The sequence below is a fragment of the Saccopteryx bilineata genome, chromosome 3 (assembly GCF_036850765.1).
Source record: "Saccopteryx bilineata isolate mSacBil1 chromosome 3, mSacBil1_pri_phased_curated, whole genome shotgun sequence".
In the NCBI taxonomy this organism is placed as follows: Eukaryota; Metazoa; Chordata; class Mammalia; order Chiroptera; family Emballonuridae; genus Saccopteryx; species Saccopteryx bilineata.
Genome location: NC_089492.1, coordinates 283,002,896 through 283,016,097, shown reverse-complemented (window position 1 = coordinate 283,016,097; position 13,202 = coordinate 283,002,896). Strand labels below are relative to the sequence as shown.

Here is a 13,202-nt window from a genome sequence, read left to right as displayed (position 1 = left end):
CCCCCCCCAGTGGCACTCAGCAGCTGTCCCCTCCTGCCACATCTGGCTGGGGATGACACTGGCCACACCGAGCCCTGTGGCTGGGTTGCTGTGGAATTAGGGACGCAGCGTTTTCTGGTGGGGTGAAGAATGGAAGGGCTGGGCCTCAGCTCAGACGACTGGGTTAATTCAGCCCTTCCATTGTGCCACGTCATCATTCGCGGGCCACATAGGGCCACACTCTTGTTTTATTATTGTGGTTGTTATTTTATTGTCTTTTTCTTCCCTCCCTCACTCCATTTTTCCTTCTCTCTCAGGGCAACCATTCCAGGGGCGTGATGCCCTGATTGGCTAGGCCCCGGGGCAGGTGCCGCCCCTGGAGCCTGAGTTAGGTCAAGCCCCTGGACTGAGGCCCTTCTCAGTCAAAGGGAAACCGGGGTGCTGTCCCTCCGGGAGTGAGAATGGTCGCCGGGCAGGTGAAACAGCAGTATCCTCTGAACTTCTCTAGGGCGTTTGAGGCTGACCGTTGCCCCTCCCTGTTTGCGCCTCCTGCTGGAGCCTATGGACCCTGTGCTTCTGGGTCCCCGGCCTCTGCCCGAGGAGCCCTCCTTGGCCTCTTTCCCAGGCTGTCCCCTTTCTCCAGGTTTGGCGCAGGCTCTGGAATACCCACACTGCCTCTCCCAATGCTCATTCCTGCAGACATGGCACCCAGACCACACTCCATTGACGAGCACTTTCTATGTGTATTATCTCTCCAGAAAGGAGTCATGGTCACCACATTACAGGTGAGAAAACAGAGACTCGCAAGGTGTTAGGACAAAGCTAGTAAAGTGGAGGAGCTGGCTAGTCCCAGCATTCTTACCGTGAACCGCCATAGCCCTCCAATTCCTGGTTCGCGGGTGCCAGTCGCCAAGGCCCCTGTGCTCTGAAACAATGTGCCTCTCCCTCCCGGCGCTGCGTCACCGCCAGCCTCCCAGTCTGTGTAATAGATCCTGTCACTTTTGAGCCTCCCAGTCTGTGTAATAGATCCTGTCACTTTTGCCATATATATATATATATATTTTTTTTTTTTTTTTTTTTTTTTTTTTGGCCAGAAGCAAGCCATAGGTCCCTCCCACACTCAAGCAGAGGGTCATACCCAGCATGAACACCAGGAGGTAGGGACCCTGGGGCCACCTTGAGAGGCTGCCAGCCACACCCTCTTTGGTCACCTGTCTTTGATGGCAGGATAGGAGAGTAGACTTGGAGAGACCTGCCATTTGGCTTTGGGCAAGACCTCAGTTTCCTCATCTGTGACATAGGTCAATGCCATCTGGCTCTTGGCGTTCTTGTGATAGTTAAATATGCTCATACAGGTAAAACTTTAAGCACTGTCCTTGGCATAGTGACAGTCTTATAAATAACAAATTCAGTACGACTAACTCTTCACAAGGTTTGGTCTGCTGTAAGTAATAAAAAGCCCTAAGTACTGACCAGGCGGTGGCGCAGTGGATAGAGCATCGGACTGGGATGCAGAGGACCCAGGTTCGAGACCCAGAGGTCGCCAGCTTGAGTGCGGGCTCATCTGATTTGAGCAAAAGCTCACCAGCTTGAACCCAAGGTCGCTGGCTCCAGCAAGGGTTACTTGGTCTGCTGAAGGCCCATGGTCAAGACACATATGAGAGGGCAATCAATGAACAACTAAGGTGTTGCAGTGTGCAATGAAAAACTAATGATTGATGCTTCTCATCTCTCTCCATTCCTGTCTGTCTGTCCCTGTCTATCCCTCTCTCTGACTCACTCTCTGTCTCTGTAAAAAATTAATTAATTAATTAATTAAAAAAAAAAAGCCCTAAGTAACAGTATCAACAAAATAAACCTTTATTTTTTTATCCTGTGTCAACAATCCAGAGGTCAGCAGTCCAGGTCTGGGAGGCCAGCCCTATGACCTCCAGGGACCTAGACCCTCTCTATATGGTTGTTCTGCTGTCCTCTACCTCATGCTCCAACATGGCTGCTGAGTTCCAGCCATCACTACAGCCTGTAGGAAGGAGGAAGAAGCAAAAAAGAGAAGGCATGTCTCTTCCATTTAAGAACCCTTTCTGGCTGTCCCCCTCCCTGATACATACTTCTCTGCTTATATCCCATTGGCCAGAGTAGTCACGTGGCACAGCTCACTGCCCAAGAGGCTGGGTAATGCTGGGACTTATCTGTAGATAATGAGGCTAGTTTGGTGTCAGGTATTATCTGCAAAGAAAGTGAAAGGAGTCTTTTTCACTTTCAGGAGACCTTCCAGTTAGTGTTTGGGGTTGTTTTTAGGGTTTTGGGTTAGGGTTATTTAAATGTCACCCTTTCCTTGACACGCCATGTTTTGGCACTCACTGTATACCCGGTGCTGTACTCTTAACATGGATAAAACATTCATCCTTTAACCCTATGAAGGTGACACTGTCTGATCTGATACCACTGGATGGGGGGTGTTTCATTCCACCACCACCCCTGCAGCCTGGGCCCCAACACTGGGTCACGGGAGCATTTCCCACACAGGATGCTGGGAGTAGCAAGGGAGAGGGTGTCAGCAGCTCTGGCCATGCTGTGGAGGCTGTGAGCACTCAGCCCAGGGTAGTTCTCCATGTATTTCCTGAAGTGAAATCCAAGCCCCCCAGCACAAGCCCCCCTCTCTCCATGGCCTGTCACTCCCCTCCCCCTCTCGCCCGGGGGCTGCCCTGTTTTAACCTCAATTCCAGTTTTATGATTAAACATCCCAGTGTCAATTATTTACAATACACCCAGATGAATATCAGGGTGGCAGGGGCCCGAGTGACTCACAAGGGGAGGTTGGTTTTTATGGAGGGGAAACGACATGAAGGAAAACAAGGAGCCCTACCTCCTGACCACTGATACTGAGGTCCCCCTGGGGAGGACTTTCAGCAGCGGGGGTGTGGGGAGGGGGCTCCCGTGGGCGTGGGGGGGGGGGACTGACAGCCTGCTAGCTCTGGAGTCAGACGTGTCCAATCTGAATCTCTGCTCTGCCGTGCGCTGTGTGACCTTGAGCAGGTGCCCTGACTCCTTTGAACTTCTGTGTCCTCGCCTGCACAACAGCGCCCATTCGAGAAGCTTTCTCGTCGTGGTTCTGGGGGGACCTCAATGTGATATAATAAATAACATATTGAAAGTCTCATTATGTTACATAAATAATGCTAACAACAAATTCATACACATGGGTAGAATACACTGATTTGACCAATAAAATGAACAAATGCAGTTATTAACGATAATCCAGGCACAGAAGGCACCCAGTATTTAAGGAGAAAGTTAAATGTTGCTGCTACATTTAAAAAATTTTTTTTTTATTTGTAGGGGAAACAGTACAGATTAATTACCAACTCATTCTGAATTATAATACCATCCAATATTATTATTATTTTTTAATTTTTTATTTATTTACTTTTTTAGATTTTATTTATTCATTTTTATTAGAGAGAGAGGGGAGAGAGAGAGAGAGAGAGAGAGGGAGAGATAGAGAGAGAACAGGGGGAGGAGCAGGAAGCATCAACTCCCATATGTGCCTTGACCAGGCAAGCCCAGGGTTTTGAACCGGCGACCTCAGCATTTCCAGGTCGACGCTTTATCCACTGCACCACCACAGGTCAGGCCCAACTGCTACATTTAAAAAATGTGACAGTTGGAAAAAAAGAATTGGGTGTGACAAGCGACTTCCTAAGAATCAAAAGCAGGAGGAGAGCTGGGGCTCAGGAAGCAGGTCCGGCTAAAATGCCTCAAGTAGAAACTGGACGGAGAGAGGGGAGAGGGGGCGGGGAGGGCTGAACAAGGTCAGCCGTGTTCCAGCAGGGCTCTTGGCAGAGGGTTTGGGAACCAGTTTCATGGCAGCACCGTTGCTGGGGCTAAAAAAGAAAATGTCCATTTATAGGCAGGATAAACTTTCCCCGACTGAGCACTAATCTCCGCGATCGGGGCGGACTGCTACAGGCCTGGGAACAGGGAGGGTTTTGCTCCCGCAGGAGTCAGCGGCCCACGGAGGTCTGTGTCTCCTCGTTTTGGTCGAAACATTCTCATCTAAGGACCCCGTAAAATAAATCCCTGGCTCGTGGTGTCTGAGGGCTGAGGAACCGTAGTTTAGAGCCAACAGCAGAGTGAGCGCCTGTGGATACAGACATGAGAGCACACGCCCTTTTATCGCAGTTTTCATCCCGCCACAGAGCAAGTGCAAACTTGGCTCCCTAGCAGAGCCCGGGGTTAAAATGTAAACCGGGGAGAGGAGGGCCAGTGTGCCCAGCCTCCCTCCAACCTGGCTGTCCCAGGAGTGCGTGCAGAATTCACCATGTGCTGATGGGTGTGATCAGGATGAGGGAACCGTGCCCAGCTAACCCAGCTGTTGGGTAAGTGAACAGCCTGGCTGTGGGCAGGTGCCACAGGAAGGTGTGAGCACGCATGCTGTCTGTATGCGCTTCCTGTAACAGATTACTCCAAACATGGTGGCCGAAAACAACACACACATGTCCTCATGACGTTCTGGAGGTCAGAAGTCCACACACAGTCGGTTTCGTGGGCTCAAGTCAGCGTGTTGGCAGGGCAGTTCCTCTTCGAGGCTGTAGGGGAGGATCGAGGGTAGGCGTGTCCTTGCCTTTTTCAGCTCTGGGGACCACCTGCACCCCTGGTTCACGTCCCCTCCTCTCATCACGCCAGCCTCTTGCTTCCATCATCATCTCTCTTCTTCCTTTGACCACTCTTATAAAGACACTTATAATAATAATAATAATTGCATCCCCCTGGATAATCTCCCCACCTCAAGATCCTCCACTTAATCACATTAGGAAAGTCCCTTTGCCACATAAAGTGACAGTCACAATTCCAGGGATTTGGGTCTGGATATATTTGGGGAACCATTACTCAGCCTGCCACATGCCTTTTCCCAAATTCTGAGGAAGATGGGGTGGTAGGTGGCAAAGATCTCGGAGCTGGACCCCATATTCTTCTCTGCTACCAGCACAAATGGGCTTGAATTAGCTCCTCACACCTTCCTGGCCCCTTTAAGAACAGACGGATGCTCACCTCTCTCTGCAGGTCTGGAAATGGCAGCTAGGCCCATGAAGAGCATTTCCTCTCAGCCAGGCACCAGATGACTCCCCTTAATGCAGTCACTTAGTGCTTTTCAGCATCACTGTCTCTGGAAACTGCCAGGCAGGTTCCTGCCTAAGGGCCTTTGTTCAGATGCACTGATCCTGGAATGCCCTTTTCCCAGATATCCATAGGGTTCCCTGCCTCACCTACTTCTAATCTTTACTCAGATCTCTCTTCTCGATAGCTGTGTTTCCTCACCACATTTATTTATTTATTTATTTTATTATTATTTTTTCCTTTTCCAAGTGAAAGGAGGGTAGAAAGTGAGACAGACTCCTGCATGCACCCCAACCAATCCACCCAGCAACCCCATCTAGGGCTGATGCTTTAATCAGCCAAGCTATTTTTAGCACCTGAGGCTGATGTGCTCCAATGGAGCTATCCTCAGCTCTTGAGCCACTGGCTGCAGGAGGGGAAGAGGGAGAGAAGGGGAAGGGGGTGGGAGAGAAGCAGATGGTCACTTCTCCTGTGTGTCCTGACTGGGAATCGAACCTAGGACATCCATATACCGGGCCGACACTTTATCCACTGAGTCACCGGACAGGACTCATATTTATTGTTTTAACTTTTTAAATTTATTATTACTGATTTTACAGATAGACAGAAACATTGATCTGTTCCTGTACATTCCCTGACCGGGGATCGAGCTGGCAACCTGTGCACATTGGAACGATGCTCTAACCAACTGAGCTATCTTGCAGGGTTCTGACCACCACCATATTGAAAATCACCATGTTCAGCACAGCCCACCACCCACCCCCAGGGTCAGCGTTTTCCTCTAGCCTGACTTGCTATAGAATGTTCTCTGTTAGACTGGTTATCCGTGAGCTCCGGGGAAACAAGTCTTCTATCTGGCCATTCCTCTCTCCCCAGCACTTAGAACACGTGGTGCATGAATCTCAGTACTTTGAGCTTGTTACGCATAACAACCTCGTGTGGTGGTTGGGCAGAAAAAACAAGCTAACCCTTCACGGTCAGTGTCCAGGCAACAGGAGCAGCCATTTCCATTGCTGACCGGATGCCAGGGCCAGCAGGCTGGGCCGGGTGGTGGTCAGCGCCGGTGCTCAACCTTGCTTTCCAGACTGAAAGGTAGCTGGTGGCTCATCCCAGAGCCTGGAGAAGGATCAAGGTGTCAGAGTCACTTTGAGTTGACAGTGACAGGCAGGGCGCCCTGGCTGCTGCCCTGCGCCCAGGGGCACCAGACTCTATCCTGGCAGGAAAACACACAGAGATGTCACCTTTCCTGAGAAACACTGAATGTGACTGGAGCCTCGAGACTGGGTCCTGCATGTCTTTGGGGGACCATTACTCAGCCTGCCACATGCCTTTTCCCAAATTCTGAGAAACATGGGCTGGTAGGTGGCAAAGATCTCCAAGCTGGACCCCATATTTTTTATAGAGAAGGTGCCAGCCTTCCCTGTAGGGTCACACGCCAGCCACCTGCTCAGAGAAAGACATCGTGTCAAGCTTCTAAAGAAAACATTCCTGATATATGTGCTTGCTCCTAATGTTTATGGCTCCTGGAGTCTTCAGAATGGATTTGTCATCCTTAATTTCACTAACCCTTAAAATGGATTAGCAAGGAGCCTGGAGATGTCATGTCTTATAAAATCCACCCGTGTTGGGGGAGGGGGCAAGCTGCCTCCTTTCTCTGCAGGAAGTGCTGTATTCTGGCAGAAGCCCTCTCTCCCATCTCTCTGCAGTTTCTGCCGCTGAACCCTGTCCCCTGGAATATCTTAACCTCCTCCTACCCCACCCCCGAACTCCACCCCAGGAAGTTGACGTGTACCTCAGGGCCCTGCAAAGCTGCCGATTACCTTCCTTCTCCCCGTGGTTAAAAGCATGAGTTTTGGAATCAGACAGACATGCTTTATTTCTGCTTGGACTAGCTGTGTGGCCTTGGACATGTTACTTGACCTCTCTGAACCTCAGCATCCGTATCTATAACGTAGAACTGATAACTATTAAGTGATTATGCATGGAAGGAGCTCAGCGGCGGGCCTGGCAGAGTCAGCATTCAACACACATTCACTCTCACACTGATGTTGACCTCTCTCCCGTGAGGAAGAGTCACCTGTCTTCCTGCTGGAATGTAAAAGCATGTCTCACACATCTGTGTGCCCTCCCCGCCCCACTGCCCCAGAGTCCTGGCCATACAATAGGGACCCAGGAGTTGTTAGAATCAAATTCTTTAAAAAGCCATTTTAAAAGAAATGCACGCTTGCCTCCCCTCATGCATTTGTGATCAAATAAATGTCTCCAAGGGTAAACTGTGGGACATTCGTTTCTGGCTTGCATGCCCTGCCCAGGGAGTGGCCCACGGGACTCGGCTTTTCGAGGGCTGGCGTGGTGCCAGGGACAGGAGGTGGACTTCAGTGTCATCTAGCTTTGATTGTGAATCTCGACTCTGCTGTGTACAAGCTGTGTGACCTAAGGGAAAATTACTTAAATAGTGGGCTAATCATTTTTGAAGGGTGGCTGTGAGGATGGGATGAGTTTATGGTCTGATTCATGGTCTCGGTTGCTAATTTTGTTGCTGTGACTGCTGGTGCTACTGTTACCGTCACATGCCACTTAACGATGGGGCACGTTCTGAGATATGCATGGTTAGGCTGTTTCGTCCTTGTGCGGACGTCACAGGTACTCGCACAAACCTAGATGGTACAGCCCACTGTACACACCTGGCCACATGGTCTAGCCTATTGCTCCCAGGCTGCAAGTCTATACAGCAGGTCACTGGACTGAATACCGCAGGCAGTGGCAACAGTAGTATTTGTGCATCTAAACATATCTACACATAGAAAAGGTACAGTAAAAATGTGGTAAAAGTGATGTGAAAAAAATGGTACGCCTGAGCCATGAATGGAGTTTGCAGAACTGGGAGTTGGTTTGAATGAATGGTGAGTAACTGTGAAGCCCTAGGACATTACTGGACACAGCTGTAGACTTTATAAACATGGCCCCACAAGTCTTCCCCCCACGTCCTTTGGGCAGGGTCAGAAATAAAACACCGAAGCTGTCAACGCTGCTCCAGGAGCAGGGATGCGGGCTGGACTGACCGGAAAGACCGAGGAGAAGCTGGCGGGTGAGACGCAGATCACCATCGCCGTGACTGTTGGGAGGGAGGGAAAGTGGCCGAGGATCAACAGGAACAAGAAATCGGGACGGAAGGGTAAGGAACACGGGGGACTGTCATGGCCATGGGGTTTGGCTATCGCCTGTCGGAACAGTGGTCAGTTTAAGGAACTTAGTGGTATTCAGAAAAACAGAAGGTGTTTAACATGGAGAGGTATAGAACTGAGGACTCAGTATTTTGATGTTGGAAATTTGTTTTTGGTTCCGTTGATCCTATCTGGCATAAAAGACTCTCTCTCTGACATTGAACTGATGGAAGAAATAAAACTTATCTATGCTTGACATCATTACAACCTGCCAATATTTCCAAAGTCCAGGGACAGGCTGGCCCCACACGACCACAGGAAGTTTTTTTAAAGTGACAGTGGCACTTAGTCCTTGTTAACCTGTGGACCTGTGTCCTTGTGCACAATCTTAGGTCCTACAGCAGTGTACTCCAGGCTAGGTCTGGGAGGCTGCAGCGCCCTCTGAATACGGAGTGCTTGGAGGGGGGGGCTCCTCAGTGCAGAACCAGGTCCGTGGCCGACAGAAGGACAGGGATGTAACCTGTGCCCTCACCGCGAGGGGCAGGGAGCAAGAGGAGCTCTACCACCGAGCCCCACAGGCATTGCTCCCGTCAGGAAAAAAATCCCCCTGAACCACATTTCCTCCCGTTTCTTACAAGAAATTCAGTCCCTTTATGATCTGATGGGACCACCGTCGTCTGTGCGGTCTGTCACTGCTGGAAACCTTGTTATGTGGTGCATGACTGTCATTCCTACCAGTGCCCTTGCTCTGCCTTGCTCATTACTCAGCATCCTTCCTTCTCTTCTCCCCCTCTGCTCTCTGGGGCGCAGGTCGCCCTCCCCCCCCCTCTACTTTCTGACTCACTTGCCCAGCACTTTGCGTTTTTCCTGAGTGCACGGTCAGTGGACAAGAACCTGTTCTGATAGAACAGGAACCTGACACCTTTTGACCTTGGCTCTTGGGGAGGTGGCCTGAAACTCCCCTGACGGGACAGGAGTGGTGGCGGCTGGGAGCCTTTCTTCCTGGCCCCCCACCCTCCCCACGGCATGCAACTGGAACTCGGGTGACAGAAGTGACTGTGGGCTGAAACTTGGCTGAGAGGGCCCCACTGAATCCTTCCTTTGTGACGGGAGTGCAGCGCAGCCCGGCTCCCTGGGAATGGCACGGGGATCCCTTTCCCAATTACGAGGTCGGGGCACGGGGAGGATGGTCAAGGAGCCTCTTTGTCGCAGGGGCTGGTCATGCTGCCGGCTGCCAAGATCCCGCCCCCCAAAGGCTGCTGGGCTGGACGCTTCCGGGGCTGTGTCTTCCCGGGCCACAGGGCAGAGCTCAGTGGCTATGTGAGGGTCTGGATCAGATCCCTGGCTTCTAAACCGTGATCTATAGAATGTCTGGGCTTCATTAAGAAGCGGGCAAGGAAATGCTTGCTAGTCGACACTTGGGACCTTTTTGCTCTGTTTCAGACAGAGCCATGCTGCTTTCTCTTGTTTGATTTTATTTAAGTCATTGTGTTTATATTAGGTTCACAGAGAGTTCAATCCAGGTGTGGACTGGCAGTGATGGCCATGTGGGTCTCAGCCAGGTGGAGCACACTAATGTCCAGAGCTGTGACTACTTCCCTGTGGCTCTCTCTTCCCTCCCCCCCAACCCCCAAATCCCTCCTGGCTCTGGTTGGCCAGAGTTGTGCATGGGAACAAAGATGGCAGCTGCCCTGGTCCGAGGCGCAGGCTCAGGGCTCTCACACTCCTGCTGACTCCTGCCTGGGAAGATGCGGGAACCGCCGAAACCTCAAACCCCAGCAGGGAACAGTGACAGAGGCACCTGCTCGGGTCAGAATGGAAACCACATTTAATCTGGGCAACCACATTTAATCTGGGCACTTTGCCCATGTGGCCGGGAAGTCATGTGCATATGGTTCGATTTCAGTATCCAGGTACTCCTGAAAATTATCTCTATCTAATCCTCTCCCCCTCAGTGCCAGCCTTGAACGGGGAATTTTCCCTAATTCACATGGGGTATGGGGTTGGACTTTTAAACTTCCCAGATAGTCATTCATTTATTCATTCAGTTTACAAATAGTTTACAACAGGTACCTGTTACATTCTTAACATACTGTGCCAGGTGCTGGGCATACAGAGAAGACAGACAAGAGCCTTCTTTCAGGGAGTTCACACTCTGATAGGGGAGACGGAAAGCCAGCAAGAAAACAAAGCAAGATTGTATAGATGGTGAGGTAATGTCACAGGGCAGGAGAGGAGTGGGGTGAGGGACCGGGCATTTTATGTAGAGTGCTCAGGGAAATTCTTGCTGAGGAGGTAGCATTTGAGCTGAAGGACAGAAGTAGTAAAGAAATAGCCAAACAAAAGAGACAGGTGGAAGAGTGTTTCAGGCAATGGGAACAGCAGGTGCAGAGGCCCTGAGGCAGGATGTGCTTGGTATGAATAAGACATAGAACAGAAGCTGTTGAGGGTTGGTGAGCCAAGAGATGAGATATGAGAGAGGCAAGAGCCCCATCCACTCTGGTAGGATTTGAAGACCGTAGCAAAGGAGTTTGGATTTTTTTTTTCTTTTTTTCTTTAAGTGAGAGGAGGGTAGATAGTGACACAGATTCCCACATGCACCCCAACTGGGATCCACTTGGCAGCCCCCATCTGGGACTGATGCGCGAATCAGCCGAGTCACTGGCTGTGGAGGGGAAGAGAGAGAGAAAGGGAAGAGGAATGAGGAGAGAAGCAGGTGGTTGCTTCTCTTGTGTGCCCTGACTGGGAATCAAACCTGGGACGCCCATATGCCGGGCCGATACTCTATCCACTGACCAAACCGGCCAGGGCCAGGAGTTTAGATTTTATGCTAAGAGTAATGGAAAAACATTGATGGAAAAACTCTTTTGGAAATTCCTGTTACAAAAGAGTATACATAAGAAATATGTGAAATTGGCCCTGGCTGGTTGGCTCAGAGATAAGGCATCAGCCCAACGTGTGGAAATCCCGGGTAGCACACAGAAGCGCTCATCTGCTTCTCCACCCTGCCCCCTCATCTCCTCTCTCTCTCTCTCTCTCTCTCTCTTCCCCTCCTGCAGCCAACGCTCCACTGAAGCAAGGTTGGCCCAAGCACTGAGGATGGCTCCATGGCCTCCACCTCAGGTGCTAAAAATGGCTCCAATTGCAGCGGAGCAACGCCCCAGAGGGGCTGAGCATTGCTCCCTAGTGGGCATGCCAGGTGGATCCTGGTTGGGCGCATGTGAGAGTCTGTCTGTGCCTCTGCCCCCCACCCTTCTCACTTCGGAAAAAAAACCCCGAAATATGTGAAATTAAGGAATAATAAGTCAAAACCTGTGTACCCTCCACCCTTCCCCTCCCCAACACCGTATCTCCTCCAGGGAGGTAGCTCTTATCCTTATCCTTCACCTTAGTTTATGTCTTTGCAGTTCTTTCCAGTATTACAAACAACCAATATATTTAGTTTTGCCTTATGTTGAATGTCATATAAATCGAACCTTACTGTGTGTGGTCTCCCACAACATGCTTTTCTGTTCTGCATTCCATGGGTTAGAATGGCCTGTGCTGGCACATTCAACAATTCATTCATTTTCAGTGCTGAATAGTACTCCACGGCATAACGCTGCCATGGCTTATCCCTCCACCTGGGACTTGACCTTATTTGATTTTCTAGTGTTGAACCCAACCCTGCATTTTTGGTATAAACCCAACTTCATTGTGATGTATTCTTTTTTCCTTCTTTTAAAACATTGTCGGGCCCTGGCTGGTTGGCTCAGCTGTAGAGCGTTGGCCTGGCGTGCGGGGGACCCGGGTTCGATTCCCGGCCAGGGCACACAGGAGAAGCGCCCATTTGCTTCTCCACCACCCCCCCTCCTTCCTCTCTGTCTCTCTCTTCCCCTCCTGCAGCCGAGGCTCCATTGGAGCAAAGATGGCCCGGGTGCTGGGGATGACTCCTTGGCCTCTGCCCCAGGCGCTAGAGTGGCTCTGGTTGCAGCAGAGCTACGCCCCGGAGGGGCAGAGCATCGCCCCCTGGTGGGGGTGCCGGGTGGATCCCGGTCGGGCGCATGCGGGAGTCTGTCTGACTGTCTCTCCCCGTTTCCAGCTTCAGAAAAATACAAAAAAAAAAAACAAACAAAAACCAAAAAAACAAAAAAACATTGTCGGGTTCTGTTTACTGAGGCTTTGTTTAGGGTTTCTGTTTTCTATGCTGGTGGGTCACACGGGTCCGCCATTGTCCTTTCTTGCCTTGTCCTTTTTTGGGGGTTGGTATCAAGATTATCCACATCCAATGACCTGGAGGAGTGTCTCCTGTTCTGTTAGCTTCCGGAGCACTTGTATGAGAAGGCTGGAACTGTGGCAGGGTTTAGGAAATGTAGCAGCCATCGTGTTAGCCTTCTGCAACCTCACTTTTTCAGTATAGAATCTCGGCTCCTTCGGGTACAGCCTTCCCTGCTTGTCCCCCTACCCAAACGCATACCCTGTCCCCCAGAAAAGCAAAAGAAAACACGTGCCTCCCCCATGAGCACCTCAAACCGGAATGCTCACAGCTGACTGAAAAAGCTGTTTCTGGTTTTTTTACAGGTGGGTCCCTAACTCGGGATCTGAGCATGAAGAGTTGTTCTCAGGACTTTCTGGACCCCCCCAGGTAGCAACAGGTAGGTGCCTCTCTTAACTGGTTCACAGTTTTTCGTAGAAGCCCAGAGGATCACTCCCTTTGCCCTTAGGGACCACCTTGAACATGACCCACAAGGGGTCCAGCTCCAGGGTCCAGAGGTGAATCTGGCCTGAGCTGGCACGCCAGGCTGCCTGGCAAGGCAGCGGCTGTTTTAGGAACATGCTGGAAGCTATGTGGGTCCAAATCCTCTAAGCACAAAATTAGCTTCTTTCCATATTTTTCAAAGGGAAAGAACACCATACTAAATATAATTGTGGGTCAACAAGCCAGGGCAAGATAAATAGCCA

At 50.7% G+C, this 13,202-nt stretch overlaps 1 protein-coding gene across 2 annotated transcripts in view; it reads left to right on the top strand.

The window, feature by feature from the left end:
- TMEM51 (transmembrane protein 51) overlaps positions 1-13,202 on the top strand; it is a 55,561-nt gene that overhangs the window by 34,277 nt on the left and 8,082 nt on the right. For both annotated transcript variants that reach the window (XM_066270381.1, XM_066270380.1), the window contains exon 2: positions 12,822-12,895. The gene's annotated coding sequence lies outside the window, so the exon portion shown is untranslated. The remainder of the gene's footprint in view (positions 1-12,821; positions 12,896-13,202) is intronic.